General features: G+C 46.6%; 1 pseudogene; it reads right to left on the minus strand.

Moving 5' to 3' along the window:
• Positions 1–10651: 10651 nt before the first annotated feature.
• LOC119851527 lies at positions 10652–11778 on the minus strand (annotated as a pseudogene).
• Positions 11779–15041: the final 3263 nt, after the last annotated feature.

Here is a 15041-nt window from a genome sequence, read left to right on the forward strand (position 1 = left end):
CCAGTCCAATGCCAAGTCCATTTGGCAAATGCCTGCCTCCATTCCCCCTATGGCCAAGGGAGCTGAACGCAAATACTTTGTTCCCACCAAGGGATATGAGTACCTCTTCACCCATCCTCCCCCATGCTCTCTCGTGGTAGAGGCGGAGAATGAGAAAGAGAGGCAAGGTCAGCAGGCCCCCACACCCAATTCAAGGAAGGCTAAACGGCTTGATTTGTTTGGATCATAAACCAGTTCGCGGTTCTGAGTAGATACAATTACAACTCCTGGTCCTCAATCCTCAAATATAAGGAGCTCCTTTCATCTGAGTCGCGAGGAGAGTTGGAGCCATTGCGGAAGAGGGTAAAGTGGTTGTCCAGACTTCCCTCCAAGGCTCCCCTGATGCTGCCAAGTACTCTGGTGTTGGGAATTGTGATGAGGTGCAATGCTTGGCTCCAGTCCTTTGGTCTTCCCCCGGAGGTCCAGCAGACCCTACAGGACCTTCTCTTTGATGGACAGGGTCTGTTTGCCGAGCAGACAAATTCCAGACTGTAAAGCCTAAAGGACTCCTGAAACACAATAAAGTCCCTTGGCATGCACACTCCGGCAACCCAAAGGAAGCTCTTTAAGCTGCAGGTCACCTAGCAATGGTCTTTCCCTCCTAGGCCCAGACAGGACTTCTCACATAGGAGAAGCAGATACAATCGATGCAAGCCATCGCGTCCTCCATCTGGGCGGGGCCAAGGGCAATCCAAACTCCCTTTGGGCCCTTTTGAAGGTGCGCATGATGATGGAATACTAGTCCACAACTCGGTTGTCTCCCCTCCTTTCCTGAACCGTCTATCCCACTTCTACCATGCATGGTCCCTTATTACATCGGACCAATGGGTGCTCCGCACAATAGAGGCGGGATATTCTATCCAATTCTGCTCTTCCCTTCGTTCCCACTCCCCTTGCCTGTCCCTCTTCAGGGACCCCTCTCATGAGCAACTCCTTATCTAGGAGGTCCAGGCTCTTCTCGCCTTAGGAGTGGTGAAGTCCCTCAGGAACTCAAAGGCAGGGGGTTATATTCCCGATACTTCCTCATCCCCAAAGCGAAGGGGGGTCTCAGGTCCATTCTGGACCTGCGGGAGCTCAACAAGCTCATAGGCAGCTTGAAGTTCTGCATGGTCTCCCTAAACACAATCTTCCCTTCCCTGGACCTGGGAGACTGGTACACTGCCCTCGATATGAAGGATGCTTATTTTCACATATCTATCATCCTGGCTCACAGATGCTTCCTCCACTTCATAGTGAACAAGGTGCATTACCAGTTCACAGCCCTCCCATTCAGGCTTTGCACAGCACCTCACGTCTTCACTAAATGTATGGCAGTTGTAGCAGCTTTTCTCTGCCCCACAACGTACATGTCTACTCTTACCTGGACGACTGGCTCCTCCCGGCCTGCTCCTGTCAGCAAGTGGAATGGCAGGTCAATATAGTCAGAGACACATTCGACTAATTAGGTCTCATATTCAACGGCAGCAAATCAGTGCTCACCCCAAGTCAAAGGATAGAGTTCATTGGAGCCATTCTGAATGAGACTCAAGCAAGAGCGTTCTTGCCAGAGACACGTCACCTGGCCCTCTCGCCAGATAATCAGCAACCTTTGCAGCTTCCCTTCCACCACAGCGAGGCAGTGTCTCAGGCTACTAGACCATATGGCGTCCTGCACACACATGGTTCAGCAGGCTAGGCTGTAACTCAGATCCTTGCAAGCGGACCACGACAGTCTGGACACAGTGCTGACCGTCCCTCGACACAACCTCGATTCGCTACAGTGGTGGCTGAATCCCCATGCAGTAGGCGTCGGGGGTCCTTTTCACCCATCCCAACCCATCTTGACTTTAGTCACAGACCTGTCCGCGTTAGGCTGGGGAGCGCACCTCGGAAGCCAAAAAAGGCAGGGCTTATGGCAAGTAGAGGAACTGGCTCTACATATCAACATCAAAGAACTCAGGGCAATCCGCCTCGCTTGCCAAGCTTTTCTGACTCGCTTGCAGGGCCATTGCATAGCGGTGTTGACGGACAACACCAGGGCTATGTTTTATATAAACAAGCAAGGCAGAGCCCGCTCATCTCCTCTCTGTCAGGATGCCCTCCTATTGTGGGAATTCTGCCTAGCCCACTCCATTCTCCAGGCTTCATATCTGCCAGGCATTCAGAAGGTGCTGGTGGACAGTCTGAGCAGATGTTTCCTCACTCACAAGTGGTTGATTCACCCAGACATCATCCACTCCATCTTCCGCAGTTGGGGGTTTCCCCAAATCAACCTGTTCGCCATGTGGGTCAACAGGAAGTGCCCAATCTTTTGCTCCTTTAGGAGCCACAGCCCAGGCTCGGTCGCAGATGTGTTCTTGATCCCATGGTCCGGGCAGCTGCTATACACCTTCCCGCCATTTCTGCTGATCCATAAAGTGCTCCTTAAAGTCCTCAGGGACAAGGCGGACATCATTTTGGTGGCCCGAGCCTGGCCTCGCCAGCACTGGTACCCCACCCTCATGGACTTATCGGTCCAGTCACCGATACGGCTACCTCTCATTCCCAACCTCATTATACAGAACCATGGTCGCCTCTTTCACCCAGACCTTCAGTCTCTCCACCTCACTGCCTGGAGAATCTGTGGCTGAATCAGGTAGAGCTTGCCTGCTCGGATCTGGTGAGGCAGGTCCTTCAGGAAAGCTGCAAATCATCTACTAGGGCCACATACAGGGCGAAATGGAAGAGATTCTCCAGCTGGTGCACCCAAAGGCAGGTGCTCCCATCCCAAGCTCTCATTCCTTGTATATTGGAATATTTTATGTACCTAAAGGACCAGCGTCTGGCATTTGCTTCTCTTAAGGTCCACCTTGAGGCCATCTCGGCTTTTCACCCCAGTGATTCTGGGTGTTTGGCGTTCGCTAACCCCATCGTGTTTCCTGAAAGACCTGGAGAAGATACATCCCCTGATAAAGCACCCCCCCATCCCGACCTTAACCTAGTCCTCTCCCGCCTCATGGGCCCTCCTTTTGAGCCTTTAGCTTCTTGTTCACTCCTTTACCTCTCTTGGAAAGTAGCTTTTCTGATGGCTATCACCTTGGCATGACGCGGGTCTGAGCTGTGGGCCCTCATCTCTGAGCCCCCATACACAATTTTTCATGAAGACAAGGTACAACTTAGACCTCATCCAGCTTTCCTTCCCAAGGTGGTATCCCGTTTCCATATTAGCCAGGACATTGTCCTGCCAGTCTTTTATCCAAAGCCACACAACAGTCCTCAAGAACAAAAGCTGCACTCGCTGAATGTTAGGAGAGCGCTTGCTTTGTATATTGAGCACACAAAGCTGTTCCGAAAGACAACTCAGTTGTTCGTTGCTATAGCAGAGCGGATGAAAGGATTGCTAGTCTCTTCCCAGAGGATCTCCTCCTGGATCACAGCTTGTATCCGCACCTGTTATTACTTGGCGAAGGTTCCTCTGCCTACCATCACAGCTCACTCCACGAGGGCACAGCCTTTCTAGCCCAAGTACCTCTCCAGGAAATCTGCAGGGCTGCGACGTGGTTTTCTGTGCATACTTTCACGTTGCACTATGCCATCGTCCAGCAATCTAGGAACGATACGGCCTTCAGCAGAGCGGTACTTCGGTCAGCAATACCTTCACTCCAACCCCATCTCCAAGGTAAGGTTTGAGAGTCACCTAACTGGAATTGATATGAACAAGCACTCGAAGAAGAAAAATATAGTGTGACAGGGTCAGGCCAGATGGCTATAGGAGAGTAATAGAAAGCAGATATATTAGCTCCAGGCTAAGTAGGTCCCTTTTCCCTGGGTAAGGTAACAGGGAAGGTTCCAGAACAATCAGGAACCTTCTGGAGACTATTAAGACAGGCTGATTAGAACACCTGCAGCCAATCAAAAAGCTGCTAGAATCAATTAAGGCAGGCTAATCAGGGCACCTGGGTTTAAAAAGGAGCTCACTTCAGTTTGTGGTGTGTGTGTGTGAGGAGCTGGGAGCAAGAGGCACTAGGAGCTGAGAGAGAGAATGCAGACTGTTGGAGGACTGAGGTGTATAAGCATCATCAGACACCAGGAGGAAGGTCCTATGGTGAGGATAAAGAAGGTGCTGGGAGGAGGCCATGGGGGAGTAGCCCAGGAAGTTGTAGCTGTCGCACAGCTGTTCCAGGAGACACTCTAGACAGCTGCATTCCACAGGGCCCTGGGCTGGAACCCGGAGTAGAGGGCTGGCCCAGGTTCCCCCCAAACCTCCCAACTCCTGGTCAGACACAAGAGGAGTCGACCTGGACTGTGGGTTCATGAAAATGGCCAAACTGAGGGCTGCTGTGAATCTCCAAAGTGAGCAAATCCGCCAATAAGCGCAAGACCCACCAAGGTAGAGCAGGAACTTTGTCACAATGGTTACTCAGGTTTTGTAACTGTTGTTCTTCAAGATGTGTTAGTCATATCTATTCCATCCCCTTCCTCCCCCCCGCCATCTTTCCCTCTGTCGGAGTAGCCGGCAAAAAGGAACTGAAGGGGGGTTGGGCCGGCAGGGTCGTATATAAAGTGCCATACTGGCGCTGCTCCAGGGCAGCCTGATGGGTAGCTGCTAGGGAAAAGTTTCTGACAGCTGTGCATGCGGCATGCGCACACACCTAACTGGAATAAATATGAGCAACACATCTCAAAGAACAACAGTTACAAAAGGTGAGGAACCATTTTTTTTCTGCTACCAAGCCAGCAGCTACCCCAGCAGCTACCAAGAGGGCTTCTGTCTCCTACCTCAGGAGCCACTTTACCTCAGGAGTAGGCAGCTGTTTGGCACAGCAGGTAATGGAGACTGCCATCAGCAAACAGTCATCGCTCACAAACTGTGACAGAGCAGAAGGACACTTTTATTTGAGATGGTTTAGAGGGATTCTATCAGAAAACCATTGTAAGTTCAACCTTCTTCTATTTTATTATCCTAGACTGTATGGATTTTGCTTGTAAATAAAGCTGGGTATCTGTGGTCTGAGTGAGATCTTCCCCTACCCATCTAGTAACTGCTTGGCCAATGCTTACTGGATGTCTAGCTTTAAGTAGTTAGTAGTGAATGTTTAATTGACATATTGTTATATAGTTATCAATCAAAATTGGAATTATAGTTTTGCATCTTTTTGCCAAGTCGCTTCATTCCCTTTTCAACCGTAACCCCTATTATATCTATCTCTATAATATTACAGTAACCACTCAGTTCTAAATAAATATTATTTTTGTTTTCAAAGATTTACTGCTTACTTGTCTATTCTGGATCGGAGGGCTGTATCCGTGTCCTTTCAAGGGCCAGCAAGGCTAGTTTCCCTGGCAATTCCTTTTGAGTGGAACCTTGGTTACCAGTTTAGATAATGACAGAATAAAGGTTTTAACTTAAAAGCAGTGTCTTAGGCAACATCATTGGTATAGTATAATTGAATTAAATCTTCCAATTACACTTCTGGAGGCAAGTGTCAGGTATACATACAGGGTGGCCAGCCCAGCGGAGTTGGTGTTTCATCACCTGCGCTTCTATACTACTGAAGTTGGCTGCAGAGAGAATACTGAAGTTAGTGCATCTGTCTTCCCAGCTGATCCTGGGAATCCTCCTGAGGCAGTGCTGAGATGTCGTCTGTCGGTTACCCAGGTTTCACACCCATACAGAAGGGTGGGGATGACAACAGACTTGTAAACCAAGGTTTTGGTGCCTGTTTGCAGATCCCTATAATTGAAGACTTGTTTGTGTAGTCTTCCAAAGGATGTTCTGGCACAGTGGATCCTGTATTCAATTTCTGTGTCAATGCTGGCTTTTTGAGAGAGGTGGCTGCCAAGCTATGGAAAATGGTCCATATCTTCCAGGGTTCTTCGAAGCAACAGTGCCTGGAACTAAAACTTCTAGGTAACTGTCAATGCTTACTGAGTTAGGTCAGAGCTTATCTCTTGGGTTACCTTGAGTACTTGAATCAAGTCTTCAATAAATTCCACTTGTACTGAGTCAGAATGACATTAAGATCATCAGAACAAAAGAAGAGCCCACTTATTTTCCAGCAAGGATAAAATCATGTAGTAAGTGGAATGCCAACTGGTGATGACATCTCAAATTAGCTGGGTAATAGCTTGGTCTTTTGTATGCCAACAATTGAGAAATCCTTGAAAAGTCCAATCAACCTCTCTCTGACCAGCCTGAATTATTGTTCCAAAGCCATGAATGTCCAACCAAGGGATTCAGAGAAGTGGACACAGCATGCCAGCAGGGCAACATGCATGTCTTAGATGAAGTTTGGATGCTTAAAGGCTGTTGCAGAGGTGATTCTGAATCCACATTTCCTAAGCAGGGGTTGGAGAATAAATCAACTACAAATAGCCCCCTTCCCAACTCCAGCAGCCCCGAAGCTTCACCACCTGTTCCCTACTTTCCAATACTGGTCAGCTCAGGGCCTGACTCCTCAGCCCAACCGCTCTGAACCACCTGGCAGCCTGAGTTTATATGAGTGAATAGGAGGAGGGACAGACCAGCCAAAATAATAATAATGCAAAGCGAGTGGGTCAGCTAAGGCTGACGCTGCCTTTTCAAGGCCACTGTTCCTGTATGATCATTGATCCACCATGTCTTTCAGGCCCTGTTAAACACTGTTACCTGGGGTTCTTTCAACCCAAAGCTCTTGGTAACTTTTACTCTGTGCGAGGTGGTGTCGGGAAATAAATCAAGGAAGACACGGCCATCCGACCGATAGATGGCTGGCACAAACAGGGCAACACAAGAGTGCTTTCACTTAAAGCTAAACTTAGTCTCAAGCACTTACTCACATCCACAACAGGTTAGTAAAACACCCCCAACCTTTGATAATTACCAAAGCTGAGTGTGGCTCTCAAGTGGCACAGCAGCAGCCTTCTGGTGCCCAAATCTTCCATCTGCCGGTGGAGACCACAAGATGCGTCCAGAGGGAGAGTCCCTGAAGAAACCCTCCCCAAGAGTCCCTCTAACTCAGACTTTTCCCCCTAATTTATACATTAGTAATACAATGACACTTAAAGAAAACTTGTGAAGCAAGCAGTTTCAAAGGTGAAGTGAGAGGTTTCCTTCTGGTCATCAATTAACCAGGTATGGTCAGACACATTCCCGAGGGCACATGGACAAGCTTCCTGTTCTTCTAAAATGCATGTATCAGCAATTTCAACACAATTCTTATCAGGAAGGATGCGGGGTCAAGCTGCTCTTTCTGTGGCACCCCAAACCCCCTCCCCTCCTGCCTTGATTAAGCTAAGCCTGCTGCATGGCCAATTTACGGCCTGTTGACATGGCTGTGTTTAGCAATAAGCAATAGGGATTTCAGGTACTTTACTGGTTTGCCAAAATCTCCCTGTACAGTCCCTCTCTCTCCTTCCCTGATACCTCAGGGCCTGCCCTTCCACAGCCAGTGCGCCACCAAGCCCTAGGGCCAACTTTCTAATGGCAGAAAATAGAACAGCTTCTCCCGCCTCCCCCAAGGCACAGCTTCTGCGCCGCCCCTTCCCTGAGGCCCCACCCTCTCCTCACTTCATTCCCCCCGTCCCTCCGTTGCTTGCTCTGAAATCTACAAGAGAGGAAGTCTACAAGATGAAACAAAAGCAGGAGGGTGTCCTGTTTATGAATAAAGACAAAGGATTGTTCTGGTATATGTTGGTTTGCAAGGAAACACACAGGGTTCTTCACTGAGGAAGCAAGTTGACAGCGTGCTTGATCCTGAAAGAGGATTCCAGCCAACCTTGCTGTAAAGGGTTGTAAGGATTTGGGGTAAGCATTACACTACAAGACATGAGAGCATCTAGTTAATTAAGTCTAGCCACTAGGATGCGTGTTATGATTTTATTTTATATGTAACCATGTTTCCAATATGTCTACTTGCTGTTACTTGAATCTCTGTGTTCTGTTAAATAAACTCATATTTGATTTCACTATAAACATATTTAAATGCTGTGAGTTAATCAGAGTGGTGATCTGAGTGGAACTGGTAAGCTGGGATGTACTGTTTCTTCTTTGGAAGCAGCAAATCCATGAATTCTGTCCAGGGGACCAGAGTCTGGACACTCCAGGGAGATGCTCAGAGGGCTCAAGCGTTGGAGTGTGCCAATCACTTAACCTGTAGAGCAGAGGTGGGCAAACTATGGCCCACGGGCCACATCTGTCCCGCAGGACCCTCCTGCCCGGCCCCATAGCTCCTGGCCTGGGAGACTAGCCCCCGGCCCTTCCCCTACTGTTCCCCCTCCCCCGCAGCCTCAGTGTGCCGCCGGCGCAGTTGCAGAGCCGCGGCCTGATCCCATGCTCTCGGTGGCGCAGCTGTGGGGTTGGATGGGGCAGGGGTCCTGAGGGGGCAGTCAGGAAAGAGGGGGGGGTTGGATGTGGTGGCGGGGGGGCAGTCAGGGACAGGAGTTCCGGGGGCCGTCGGGACAGGGTGAAGGGGTGGTTGAATAGGGCAAGGGTCCCCGGGGGGCAAGTCAGGAATGAAATGGGGGATTGGATGGGGCAGCGGGGGGCAGTCAGGGGCAGGAGTTCTGGGGGCCGTCAGGGGACAGGGTGAAGGGGTGGTTGAATAGGGCAAGGGTCCCCGGGGGGCAAGTCAGGAATGAAATGGGGGATTGGATGGGGCGGCAGGAGGCAGTCAGGGTTGGGGGTTCCGGGGGGTGGTCAGGGGACTGGGAGTAGGGGGTGGTGGTTGGGGTAGGAGGCCCAGGGAGGCCGTCAGGGGACAGGGGTTGTTGGATGGGGCAGGAGTCCCGGGAGAGCTGTTGGGGGTGAGAAGCGGGCGGGGGGGGCAGATAGGAGGCAGGGGCTGGGCCACGCCTGGCTCTTTGGGGAGGCACAGCCTCCCCTAACTGGCCCTCCATGCAATTTTGGAAACCCGATGCGGCCCTCGGGTCAAAAAATTTGCCCGCCCCTGCTGTAGAGTAACAGCAGGGCCTGCAAGGTTTAGACGGGAGTGCTTGTGTGCCCGTGGAGCTGGAGGCTGACCCATGGCAGGCGCAGACAAGGCTTCCTCATGCTATGAGCAGGTGGTAGCCAGGTGCCTCATAACCCTGGATACTCTTGGAAAGCATCACACATGTCAACGCAGCTGGGGGCTTGAGATGTCTGAGGAACTGGTTTGGGGATCTAGGGCAGTTGGACTGCAGAGTGCCATTACTCAAGGAAGGGTTCATGTTGTGTATTTGGTTGTCGTGGTAATAGAATCTTGTTGTTGCTATGGCAACTGAGTTAGATTATTAGGGGATAGCCCAGCCACTTTTGGCTGGTTTTTGGTTAGGTCAGTGTGTGGCAATAAAGGGCTGCTTTTAAGGTTTACAGCTCTCTGTGTCTCAAGTGATTGTTTCCTAAAACTGTTTCCCCCAAAGATATAACAACGTGGAGACGAGGATGGGATTCCTGTGCTGCCCCAGCAACAGAAGGAAGTAGAAGTCCAGGTACAAAAAAACCCCTTTTTTCTGTTGGAAGGGGGTGAGAACTGGCTTGTTTGCACTGACTGTGCAAACTGAAACTAAAACCATGGCTACCCTTCCGGGGCCACTGGAATCTTTTGAGGAGACTGTAGTGCAATGGCACATATATACTGACTGTTTTGAGCTTTTTGTTATTGCAAATGACATTATAGAAGAGAAGAAAGTGCCAATATTCTTCAGTGTTGTAGGGGCTAAGACCTACTCCCTGCTATGCAGCTTACTACACCCTGTTAAGCCAGAGACCAAATCTTACAGTGACATTGTGGAAATTCTGGGGTCCCATTTTTCTCCAAACCATTGGTATTTGCATCAGAATGCTGGTGTAAGGAGCTGGTGTGTCAACACTGTGGCAAAAAGGGACACATTGAGTGTGCCTGTAAACAAAAGAAAAACAGGCCGACCAAAAAGGGAAATCTGCATACCCTAGAGCAGACCTAGGATGACCAAGAAGACACCTCATCACAAGAAGAAGTGCCACTCCGTGTTCTCTCTTTGGCAGTGGGCTCAGATGAATACTGGGTAACCCCATTGGAGGATGGCAAACCTATACGCACGGAACTGGACACCGGTGCAGCCATCTCGCTGGTCTCCGAGACTGTATAAAGAAAAGCTACAGCATCTTCCACTTAAGGCATTGGTTCCCAAACTTTTCGGCATTACACCTCCTTTTTAATTTTTGAGAAACCCTCATGCCCCCCACCTCTCCTTTACGATCATCCAACCCCCCTTTTAAAAAATTCAATTTGTAATTTAAAATTAAAAATAAACACAAATAGTTTTTCTTGGCACAAAAAATTAATAAAAATGTAATTTAAAATAAGAAATAGCAAAAACAAAACAAATTTAATGTGAGGGATGATGATGCATTTTCTTCACGAGTTGGGAAATCCCAGGTTTGAAAGATGAAAGTGCGCAATGAAAATAGTTTTCAACATCCAGTCGATTCCTTTGTTTCGTTTTTATTATGACTAAACTTGAAAAGCTTTTTTCACAAAGGTACATCGACGAAAACGGAAAAATAATACGTAGCGCTTCTTCTCCAACTTTCAGGTAAATTGGGAAATATTTTATCCACAATTCCTCTGGGCTTAAGTTTTCAAAAATATCTTTCGCACTTGAATCATATTTCATTTCAAGTGCTTGTTCTTGCATTGCTCCTGGCAATGAATTAACATCAACATTGAACGGATTACATGCTAATTTATGAATGGGGTTGCCAGAAAAGTTGTTTGGAAAATAGCAGATGAATTAATCAGCAAGGCAGTCCAGATGAAACACAATTTTGTTCTTTGCATCCTCTTTACAAAGTTCTTGGAAACCTTCATTTTCAGCGAGTGATGAAACTGTTGGAAAAGACAAAAAGTTAGGTGTCTGAGCTTGCATTCAACGTTTCCAAATCTTGATTTTTTCTGTAAATGCTTTGATGGCATTGTGGTGTGCTATAATGTTTGCAGTGTTGTTTCGTTGCAGCTTCAAATTGAGATTGTTCAAAGATTCAAAAATGTCCACGAGGTATGACAGTGAAAGTTGAAACATTTGGTCCGTAAAAGCACAATATAACTCTTCTTTTTTCTGTTGCTTGAGGAAAATTTCCACTTCGTCTTTCAGTTCGAATAATCTCGAAAGCATGTTCCCTTTAGAAAGCCATCGTACCTCCATGTGAAACAAAAGAATTTTATGATCCGCTCCCAAATCCGTGCAAAGAGCTGCAAAAAGTCTCCTATTTAAAGCGCTGTTCTTCACAAAATTGACAACTTTGATGGCCAAATTCAACAAGTCACGTAGGTCATCTGGAAGGCTTTTAGCAGCCAACACTTGTCTGTGTATGACGCAGTGAGTCGTGGTTATGGCTGGATTTTTTTCTTTCACCAATGTCACAAATCCACAGCGAGAGCCAAGCATCACTGGAGCACCGTATGTGCATACACCAACCAGTTTTTCCCATGAAAGTCCATTTTCTTCAAAAAAGTTGGAAACCGTTTTCATAACATCAGAAGCCTTTGATGTGGTCGTCAATTCCTTTGAAAAAAGCAGTTCTTCTTTCACAGTTCCATCGTTAATGAATCGAACGTAGACAAGCAACTGAGAGAATTGTGCTACATCAGTGGTATCATCGCACTGAATTGCAAATAAAGGAGAAGCTTTCACTGCCTCCACAACTTGAAGTTTTAAATCTTTCGCCATGTCATCGATGCGACGTTTCACGGAATTGTTGGAAACTGAAATTTCTGATATTTTTTTCTTGCTTTTGGCACCAAGCACAATATCAGCTGCTTTCAACAAGCAAGGTGTCATAAATATAAAGGAAAGGGTAACCACATTTTTGTATACAGTGCTAAAAAATCCCTCCTGGCCAGAGGCAAAGTCCTTTTGCCTATAAAGGGTTAAGAAGCTCAGGTAACCTGGCTGGCACCTGACCCAAAATGACCAATGAGGGGACAAGACGCTTTCAAATCTGGAGGGGGAGGAAAAGGCTTTTGTCTGTCTGTATGATACCTTTGCTGGGAACAGATCAAGGATGCAAGCCCTCCAACTCCTGTAAAGTTAGTTAGTAATCTAGCTAGAAAATGCGTTAGGTTTTCTTTGTTTTGGCTTGTGAAATTCGCTGTGCTGAAGGAAATGTGTATTCTCGTTTTTGTGTCTTTTTGTAACTTAAGGTTTTGCCTAGAGGGATTCTCTGTGTTTGAATCTGACTGCCTGTAAGATTATCTTCCATTCTGATCCTACAGAGTTGTTCTCTTATCTTTTTTTTGTTCTTCTAATAAAGTTCCATTTTTTAAGAATCTGATTGGGTATTTTGGGTCTTAAAAATCCAAGGCTGGTTTGTGCTTATCTTGTTTATTCTCAAGCCTCCCCAGGAAAGGGGGTGAGGGGATATTTTGGGGAAATAGGAACTCCAAGTGGTCCTTTCCCTGTTCTTTGTCTAAATCATTTGGTGGTGGCAGCATACTGTTCAAGGACAAGGCAAAATTTGTGCCTTGGGAAAGTTTTTAACTTAAGCTGGTAAAAATAAGCTTAAGGGTCTTTCATGCGGGTCCCCACATCAGTACCCTAGAATTCAGAGTGGGGAGGGAACCCTGACACAAGGCTTCACAAGATTGTGTGCGCTTTCTTGGTTTTAGCGATGATCAATGACAGTTCATAAGATGCTTCTACCACTTTGGCCGATGCTTGATGAAAAGCTCCAGTAGTGTCCAGCTTCATGAATTTTAAATTTTGAATTTTTGCAGCAAAAAACTCTTTTGGTTTGTCTTTCAAAGTGCTGTGGTTCTTTGTCAAGTGTCACTCAAGACGACTGGGTCTCAAGGCATCATTGCTGAGAACTGCATGGCATACTATGCATTGAGGAATCGATTCCGTTTTTTTCCGTGATGGTGAAACCATACTTAATGTAGTCTTCATCGTACTTCCTTTTCTTAATTGCGGTCATAATATACTAATAAAAAAATTATAAAAATAATTTTCCTGATTCATGAATAATAATAGATGCAAGTTAATTTGAGTTATCGCAAACGTTTTTTTACTAGTACTATTATGTATGGACGCGTGCTACCCTATATATACCCTACCACCAGTCTGGCAAGTAGTCGGTCTTGCACAGTGACTGGTGGAGGTAACCACTCCCATGATAGAACAGTCTCGAACACTCTCGTGAGCAAGCTAGGAAGTTTTTTAAAAACTTTCTACATTGGTCTTCAGCCTCCCCACTGACCGAAACGTCACTCCTACACGTTGAAAGGCAAAAAAATAAAAAATATTCACATTTCGTGGTATGAAATTTGAAAACATTACAGTTATATAGTTTTATTTATAGTTGTATTTTTATTATTATTGTACTTTGTTATACCTTTATTCTTGTCTACTTATATTCTTAATCAAAAATGAGAAGATTATTAATACTTTATTGTAGTTAAATAATATAGGCCTGTAACTGCACAATTTTATGAATAATTATTATGTATAAAGAATATGTATAATTTATCATCTGTTGGTCTATTAAATTTTAAAAAAAAAATTTTTACGCTGATAAAAAATGTTTTTGTTATGAAAATTTCACAGCCTTGCGCCCCCCCCTCCTTGGAATTTCTTCATGCCCTCCCCGGGGGGGGGGCTGCCCCCCAGCTTGGGAACCAATGGCTTAAGGCAACAAAAACTGTGCTGAAGACTTATATGGGAGAAGTTGTGCCCATGTTGGGCACTACTGATGTCCATTGGGAGCTCAATGGACAGGCTGCTAAATTGCCACTGTTTGTGGTGAGAGGTAACTATCCAGTCTTAATGGGTAGGTCTTGGCTTAGAAAGATTCAGTTGAACTGGGCAGAAGTGCACCAAATGACTAAAGAAGAAACCAATCTGACCGCTATACTAAGGGAACATGCTGCTGTTTTTGGAGAGGATCTGGGAAATATAAAGGGAATCACTGCGACATTGAACATTAAACCTGACAGTCAACCAAAATATCTGAAAGCCAGAACTGTGCCATGTGCCCTCAAGCCAAAAGTTGAAGCGGACCTGGAGCGCCTGCTCACAAATGGAGTCCTAATACCAGTTACCCATAGCCCATGGGCAACTCCTGTCGTTGCAATAGTGAAGAAAGATGGCTCCCTCCGGATTTGTGGTGATTTTAAATTCACTGTCAACGCAGTGTTGTGTGCAGAGCAATACCCACTTCTCCGCATTGATAATCTCTTTGTGGGCCTGGGGGATAAATGTTCAGTAAGATTGACCTAAGTCGGACATATTTACAGATGCACGTCGATGAAAAGTCCCAAGAGCAATTGACTATTGTGATGCTAAAGGGCTTTATCGATACTGTTGCCTACCCTTTGGAATAACATATGCTCCCACTGTTCCAGAGGGCTATGGACCAGATCTTGTGTGGCTTGCCAGGAGTCCAGTGCTATCTGGACGACATCCTGGTCACTGGAAGGAATGAGGAGGATCACCTGAAGAATTTAATGCTACCCTACAAAGACTGGAATAGTATGGCCTCTGAGTCCGCAAAGACAAGTGTGAATTCTTCCAGTCCTCTTGAATATTTGGGACACATCATTGATGCTACGGGTCTTCGTAAGGCCCCTGCAAAAGTTAAGGCTATTATGGAGGCTCCCTCTCCTCGAAATGTTAGCCAGCTTTGGTTGTTTCTAGGACTATTAAACTACTATGAACGTTCATCTCAGTTAGCCACACTGCTAAAACCACTTCACGAACTCCTTGGGCAGAACAAGGCCTGGAAGTGGACTGAAGCCTGTGATATTGCATTTAACAAAGCTAAAGGTGCATTGCTAAATTCTGAAGTTCTGACACACTTTGATCCATCCTTACCCCTTATGGAGTGGGAGCGGTCGTGTCACACATTATGCCTTCGGGAGAAGAGAGACCTATTGCTTTTGCTTCACGCAGTCTAAGCAAAGCAGAAACTAAATATGCCCAAATTGGACGTGAGGCATTGGGAATTGTTTTTGGAATTCAAAAGTTTCATCAGTATCTGTTTGGACGGAAGTTTACTCTTCTCACAGACCTTCGACCTCTGACTTCAATTTTTGGACCCCACACAG

The sequence above is a fragment of the Dermochelys coriacea genome, chromosome 1 (assembly GCF_009764565.3).
Source record: "Dermochelys coriacea isolate rDerCor1 chromosome 1, rDerCor1.pri.v4, whole genome shotgun sequence".
Classification (NCBI taxonomy): Eukaryota; Metazoa; Chordata; order Testudines; family Dermochelyidae; genus Dermochelys; species Dermochelys coriacea.